Source organism: Saccopteryx leptura, chromosome 13, assembly GCF_036850995.1.
Source record: "Saccopteryx leptura isolate mSacLep1 chromosome 13, mSacLep1_pri_phased_curated, whole genome shotgun sequence".
In the NCBI taxonomy this organism is placed as follows: Eukaryota; Metazoa; Chordata; class Mammalia; order Chiroptera; family Emballonuridae; genus Saccopteryx; species Saccopteryx leptura.
In genome coordinates this window covers 20973173-20979317 of record NC_089515.1, presented here as the reverse complement: position 1 = coordinate 20979317, position 6145 = coordinate 20973173, and the positions used below count along the sequence as shown (strand labels likewise).

The 6145-nt window shown below is 41.1% G+C and overlaps 1 non-coding gene across 1 annotated transcript; it reads right to left on the bottom strand.

The window, feature by feature from the left end:
* Window positions 1–1626: 1626 nt before the first annotated feature.
* LOC136385193 (U1 spliceosomal RNA) lies at window positions 1627–1790 on the bottom strand. The gene has a single exon (XR_010747792.1). It is a non-coding gene; the product is annotated as a U1 spliceosomal RNA (small nuclear RNA).
* Window positions 1791–6145: the final 4355 nt, after the last annotated feature.

Below are 6145 nucleotides of genomic sequence, written 5' to 3'. Positions count from 1 at the left end.
ACAGAGCGACGCCCCTAAGGGGCAGAGCATCGCCCCCTGGTGGGCGTGCCGGGTGGATCCCGGTCGGGCGCATGCGGGAGTCTGCCTGACTGTCTCTCTCCGTTTCCAGCTTTGGAAAAATTAAAAAAAAAAAAAAAAAAATCCGGCAGCGTCAGGGCGCAGCCCCACAAAGCTCTGTCTCTGCGCTGTTTCTTTGCTCCTGGGGAACCACCTGATATGTGCTGGGCTTGACCCACACTGACGTTCTCATGTCTGCATTGCCCTGAATTACCCTTACTCTTCAGCTCTGACAGGCCCTTGGCTTTGTTCCAACTTCCCTGTAATGGCTGTCACCTGGCTCTACCCTTCTGTCCAGATTTGGGCATACCTCGTTTGATTGTACTTCATAGATCTTGTGTTTTCTACAAAATGCAGACAAGACTCTCCACCAGCAATAACAACACAGCAGCTTGCTTTATCGCGGCCGTCTGGGACCTACCTCGCAATGTATCAGGGTGTGCCTGAAGTTTGGTGCCTGCTTCCAGCTTGACATGGTTGTTCTATCCCTGGATGCTGCCTCTGCCTAATTCTAGCATGTTGATACTGATATGGGTTTATATAACCAGGTTTCCTAATAAAGATGAACTAAAATGAAACACTGGGTTTTCAGCTGATTCCTCCGTACCGCGATGAGTGTGAAGAGCGAAAGCAATGCTAGAATGCAGCGATGGAGAGTGGAAATGTTCAGAAAAGTCGAAGCAGGACTGAAAGGGAGTTCCAGAAACTAAAATACTGGTACCAACAAAGGTCAACGCTCCTGTGAACAAGTCTCCATGTCTAAATTTATGGTGAGAGACAGAGATCCAGATCTCGGGGGGAAGATTATCTCCTATAATAAATAACAAGAGACTGACATTCCCATACCCTCATAACCAAGACAAGGACAGATTCTGCAAAACAACTAACTCTAAGGCTGGTAAGACTTTGAACCTCTGAATGTAGCAGTCATTCTAAAATCTCCAAACCTAATGTTGCATTTCTGATAGCTACAAACAAATTCCATTTATTCAGCAGGGCAGCCCGAAATTGGCCTAGAGGTAAAAGGATGATCTTAATGGTGTATGACAAGACTTGCATTACAAAATAATTTCTATCACCAGGCATGTTCAAAAGCTACTTTGCAGCTGTTGGAAAATTTACAAATAGACTTTAAATACATTGAAGGCAAAATAGGCTTGAACCTTCCTGTCTCGGTTATAATTTGACTCTGACCTGTGGAAACAAAGAGGGGACAGATGCAGGGAATGAGGGCAGGATGTGTCCCAGGGAAACTGGGAAGAAATGAAGCAAAGAAAGTCTTCTTTCAACTTAAAAAATACATTTCCTGATTAGAGTAGCATCATGAGCCCAAATGAAGATGCTTTAATGCTTATGTCATTTCAAATTGCACCAAAATTCTGACTCAGCTTAAACACCTCATTATACAGACAAGTAGAAAATCCCTCAAAGACCCTGGCAGAGAATTCTCACCAGACGACTCAGACTCCGGTGGGAGGCTCTCTATAAACTGGCTCCACCTCACATCGACATCGCCAGTGTCACTTTTTTTTTTATTTTCTTCTTTTCTTCTTTTTTTTTTTTTCTTAACAGGGGAGAGCGCAAACGCAGTCCCCCACCACCACAAATTATGCAGTCGAGTTTCCCACATTTGGGGAAATCGCAGGGGTCAGCACATCCGGAGTGCAATGGATAAGCCTCGCCCTGGGAAAACCACCTTCGTGATCATGGTATCTCCCCTGCCAGGTAAGTATCGCCGGTGTCACTTTTGAAAGCACAAGCTATGCAGGAAGACAACGTGGTCCATTTACTTACCACTCTGTTGTCACCTAGAAGCTGTGTAATTTGGGCAAGTTACTTAACTACAAAAAAACCCTCCATTCTCTGAACCATGAACTGGAAGTAAGTCCTTCTATTGTAGGTTTGTCTTGAGATCTGGCAGAACCACACTGTTCAGATGAAGGACTTGACCCTTTCTAACTCATTATTAAGGATCACGCTGTGCTCCAGTCACATTGGTTTCATTGTTCTCCAAAGGCACCAAAGCTTTGCTATTCACCCCTCACCGAATATAGACTCTTGAATCTTTTCTCACCATACATAGACCACCTGACCTTTAAGATGCAATACAAGTCTCCAGTCGTCCATTAATCCTTCTCTGGTCACCCCCAACCATATTCCTTTATCCCTTTTCTAACCATCAAATTCAACAGGGCCTCTCATTTTAACAATCACATTGAACTGCTTCACATAACCAATCATATCTTCCCAGAAATGAAATTTTAGGATGACAAGACCGGGTTTTTTAGTTTTTTGTTTTGCTTTTTATAAAGTTTACTGGGGTAATATTAGCTAATAGCATTATATAAGTTACAGGTGTACAACATTATGATTTGACATCTGCATATTCCACTACATACTATCCACCAAAAGTCTAGTTCCCTTCCATGCCTCTGCATTTGAATGTCTTCACCCTGCCCCTCCCCCTTTTCCTCTCGGGTAACCACTGCTTTATTTTCAATATCTATGAGTTTGTATTTATCCATTCTGTTGGTGTGTTTGCTACCTTCTTGTTTTCTATTCACATATGAGATCACACAGTTTTTGTCCTTTTCCATCTGACTTATTTCACTTAGCAAAATACCACAAGATCCATTCATGTTATCACAAATGGCAAGATCCCATCTTTTCTATGGCTAAGCAGTATTTGATTTTACATATATATATATATATGTATATATATATAGACATACATCTTTTTTATCTATTCATCTACGACCTGGTTTTAAACCTCTGTATTACTCCCTTCAAAACCAGATGCTATGAAAATAAATAAGAACAAAACAAAACAAGACAAAAACAGAAGTCACAATATCCACAAAGTAGTAAAAAAATAATAATTATTATTATTATCTGTAGTGTAACCATATTTACTGAGTGTTTTCTCTATGGTCAGTGCTCTCAAAAATATAGTCTGACATGGTCATGCTACCACAAAGACAACCACACACACAACTTGGAAATCAATACACGTTAACATATATTGTGGCGTCAAAATTGAGCAGGTTGTTGAAAGTTTTTCTTGAGTCTAATTTACAAGAGAAAGTAGAAAGGAAGACAGCAATAATATCAGGGAACAAGAGACAGAAGACTAAGTTGAATATTTCAGGAGAAGCACTTTCAATACCAGATCCCAGAAAACATGATTCAAAATGAAAGCTTACTAACTCCCATATGATCAGTAGTGGGGCCACCTGGATATCAAGACCTGACCTGTCTGTATCCACTGAGCCTGTCCAGCTGTACTCCTGCTCTCTTCGGGGTAGCGATACCACATATCACATCCAGGCCTCTGTTCTGTCATGATAGACACGAGGAAAACAGAACAGAGTGTGTTTCTGTCAGCAATTCTAATAATTATCTCATTTCATTATATTGATTTCGATTATCTGCCTGTCACTGAACCAATTACGACAGCCAAGGATGTGGGATACCCTCTCCTTGGGCCCACAGCTTAGCCTACTTCACAGAAAGCCAGAACCAGAATGTGGGACTGCTGTGTGTCCCCAGGGGAAAGCTAGAATGGAGGGAGGAAGAGAGCAAACAGCCTCTGGGCAGTATAAACAACACAGGTCTCTGCTTCAGGTGGAAAATGACTAGTCGGTTGATATTCAAATCTACAGATATGGAAAGGATCTAATTATCTCAGCTCATACATATTTTTAAAATTCCTAAAGGAAACATGTATGAACACATTGTGTACAATTAAGAACGGTTCTTTCGATACCATAGTTCACAGTGTGAGTTTTCCCATTAAATGGCCTATAGACTTCCCCAAATCACTCAGCAGGATGACTGGAACTCCCAAAGTCCATCTTCCTGGGCTACGAGTGAGGACAGACATGGGCTAAAGGGACAAAGAACCAGTTTGGTTTCATGCTTTCCACACAGAATATACCCTAGAGCAGGGGTCCCCAAACTTTTTACACAGGAGGCCAGTTAACTGTCCCTCAGACCATTGGAGGGCTGGATTATAAAAAAAAATTATGAACAAATCCCTATGCACACTGCACATATCTTATTTTAAAGTAAAACAAAACAAAACAGGAACAAATACAATATTTAAAATAAAGAACAAGTAAATTTAAATCAACAAACTGACCAGTATTTCAATGGAAACTATGGGCCTGCTTTTGGCTAATGAGATGGTCAATGTGCCCCTCTCACTGACCACCAATGAAAGAGGTGTCCCTTCCGGAAGTACGGCGGGGGGGGGGGGCGGATAAATGGCCTCAGGGGGACGCATGCGGCCTGCGGGCCGTAGTTTGGGGACCCCTGCCCTAGAGCCTTAGCAGTGCATGAACCATAAGAAATAAAGATAAAATGCCAGTATAAAAATTTCCTTTTCAATAAGATATAGAAATAGGATATTAAGAACTACAGTCATTCTAGAGTCTCAACCAACCCTGCTTTCTCAAAAGCAGAGTTATTTTACTTTGGTTAGTTACATGCTGCTTCTGAATATATTCAATTTAGGGTTCAGCTTTCTCCTTGCCTTATTTTCAGTTGCACTTCTGCATTGTGTCATGATTACTATACTTCAAATCAAATTAGATGTTACTCTTTATTTTAAAACCAAAATAAACAAATCCATGTTCTATAAAGTGTCAATAGTGTTTTGCAAAAAAAAACAAAACAACAAATATTTCTTGAGCATGTACCATCAAACAAATCTTGTTTTAGTCTCAAAGGTAAGGGCTCTGCAAGTGATGACAATAGGGCAACATATTAAAAAGGGGCTAAATGGGCAAAAGAGACTTTTTTTAGAAGGCAATAATGACGTTGAATTGAAATGCCAAGAAACACCCAGTGCAAAATCCCTGCAGTGGCCTGAGAATGTCTTCCCCAAATTCACATGTCAAAGCCCTAATCCTCAAGGTGATGGATCTGAAGTGGAACCTTTGTGCAATAATTAGGTCACAGGGGTGGGGCTCTCACGAATGAAATTAGTGACCTTATAATAAGAGACTGGAAAGTTAGCTAACTCTTTTTGTACCACAACAAGAAGTCAGCTGTCTACAAACCATTTGAAAGCAGGCCCTTGTCTGATACCACATCTATTATCACCTTGATCCTGGACTTTCCTGTCTCCAAAACTGTGAGAAATAATTACTATCTGAGCTAACAAGTCTCTGGTGTTTTGTTATAGCAGTGGAACTAAACAAATCCTGAAATGTGAACAAGGTTGGGTGTGTTGAGAACAGAAAGAAAATGCGTGTGTAAAATGTGTGTATCTGTAAAATGGGTGTGTGTGTTTGGTTGTTTTGTTTTTCTATTTTTTGTGGCAAAGACAGAGTCAGAGAGAGGGACAGACAGACAGGAAGGGAGAGAGATGAGAAACATCAATTCTTTGTTGCGGTTCCTTAGTTGTCCATCAACCGATTTCTCATATGTGCCTTGACTGGGGGGTACAGCAGAACGAGTGACCCTTTGCTCGAGCCAGCGACCTTGGGCTCAAGCTGGTGAGCCTTGCTCAAACCAGATGAGCCCATGCTCAAGCTGGCAACCACGGGGTCTTGAACCCGGGTCCTCCGCGTCCCAGTTCGACGCTCTATCCACTGTGCCACCACCTGGTCAGGCTTGTTTTTCTTGATTATAATAAATTTAGAGAGAACTGGTATGAAATGAGTTTGAGGAGTGGATCAGAAGCCTGGTCCTGTAAAACTTTGTAAATCAGACTAAGGGGTTAGATTAAAATTAAAAATTCCATTAGATAGTTTTATTTCAGCATGGGGAATCAACAGATTTGTAAGTTGTTGTTTTTTTTAAAAACTAATTTGGAACGTATACAATTGTTTTGAGAAAAACAAATTTCCTCTTATGATATTTTTGCCTGATCACCCCAAGGGATTGGGCTCCTGCAACCTGTTTGCCCTCATAGTTTTTTCTCTATGGTCATTGCTGATTTATACAGAGATGGATAAATATGTATTTATCCATCCAAAGTGGCAATCCATTTTTTCTTGGGCATTGGAATTAGGATTAATTGTTGCTAATCAGCCTCTGCTGGTCATTTGAGCTTGATCTGTAAACCCAGGAGCTGAAGAAT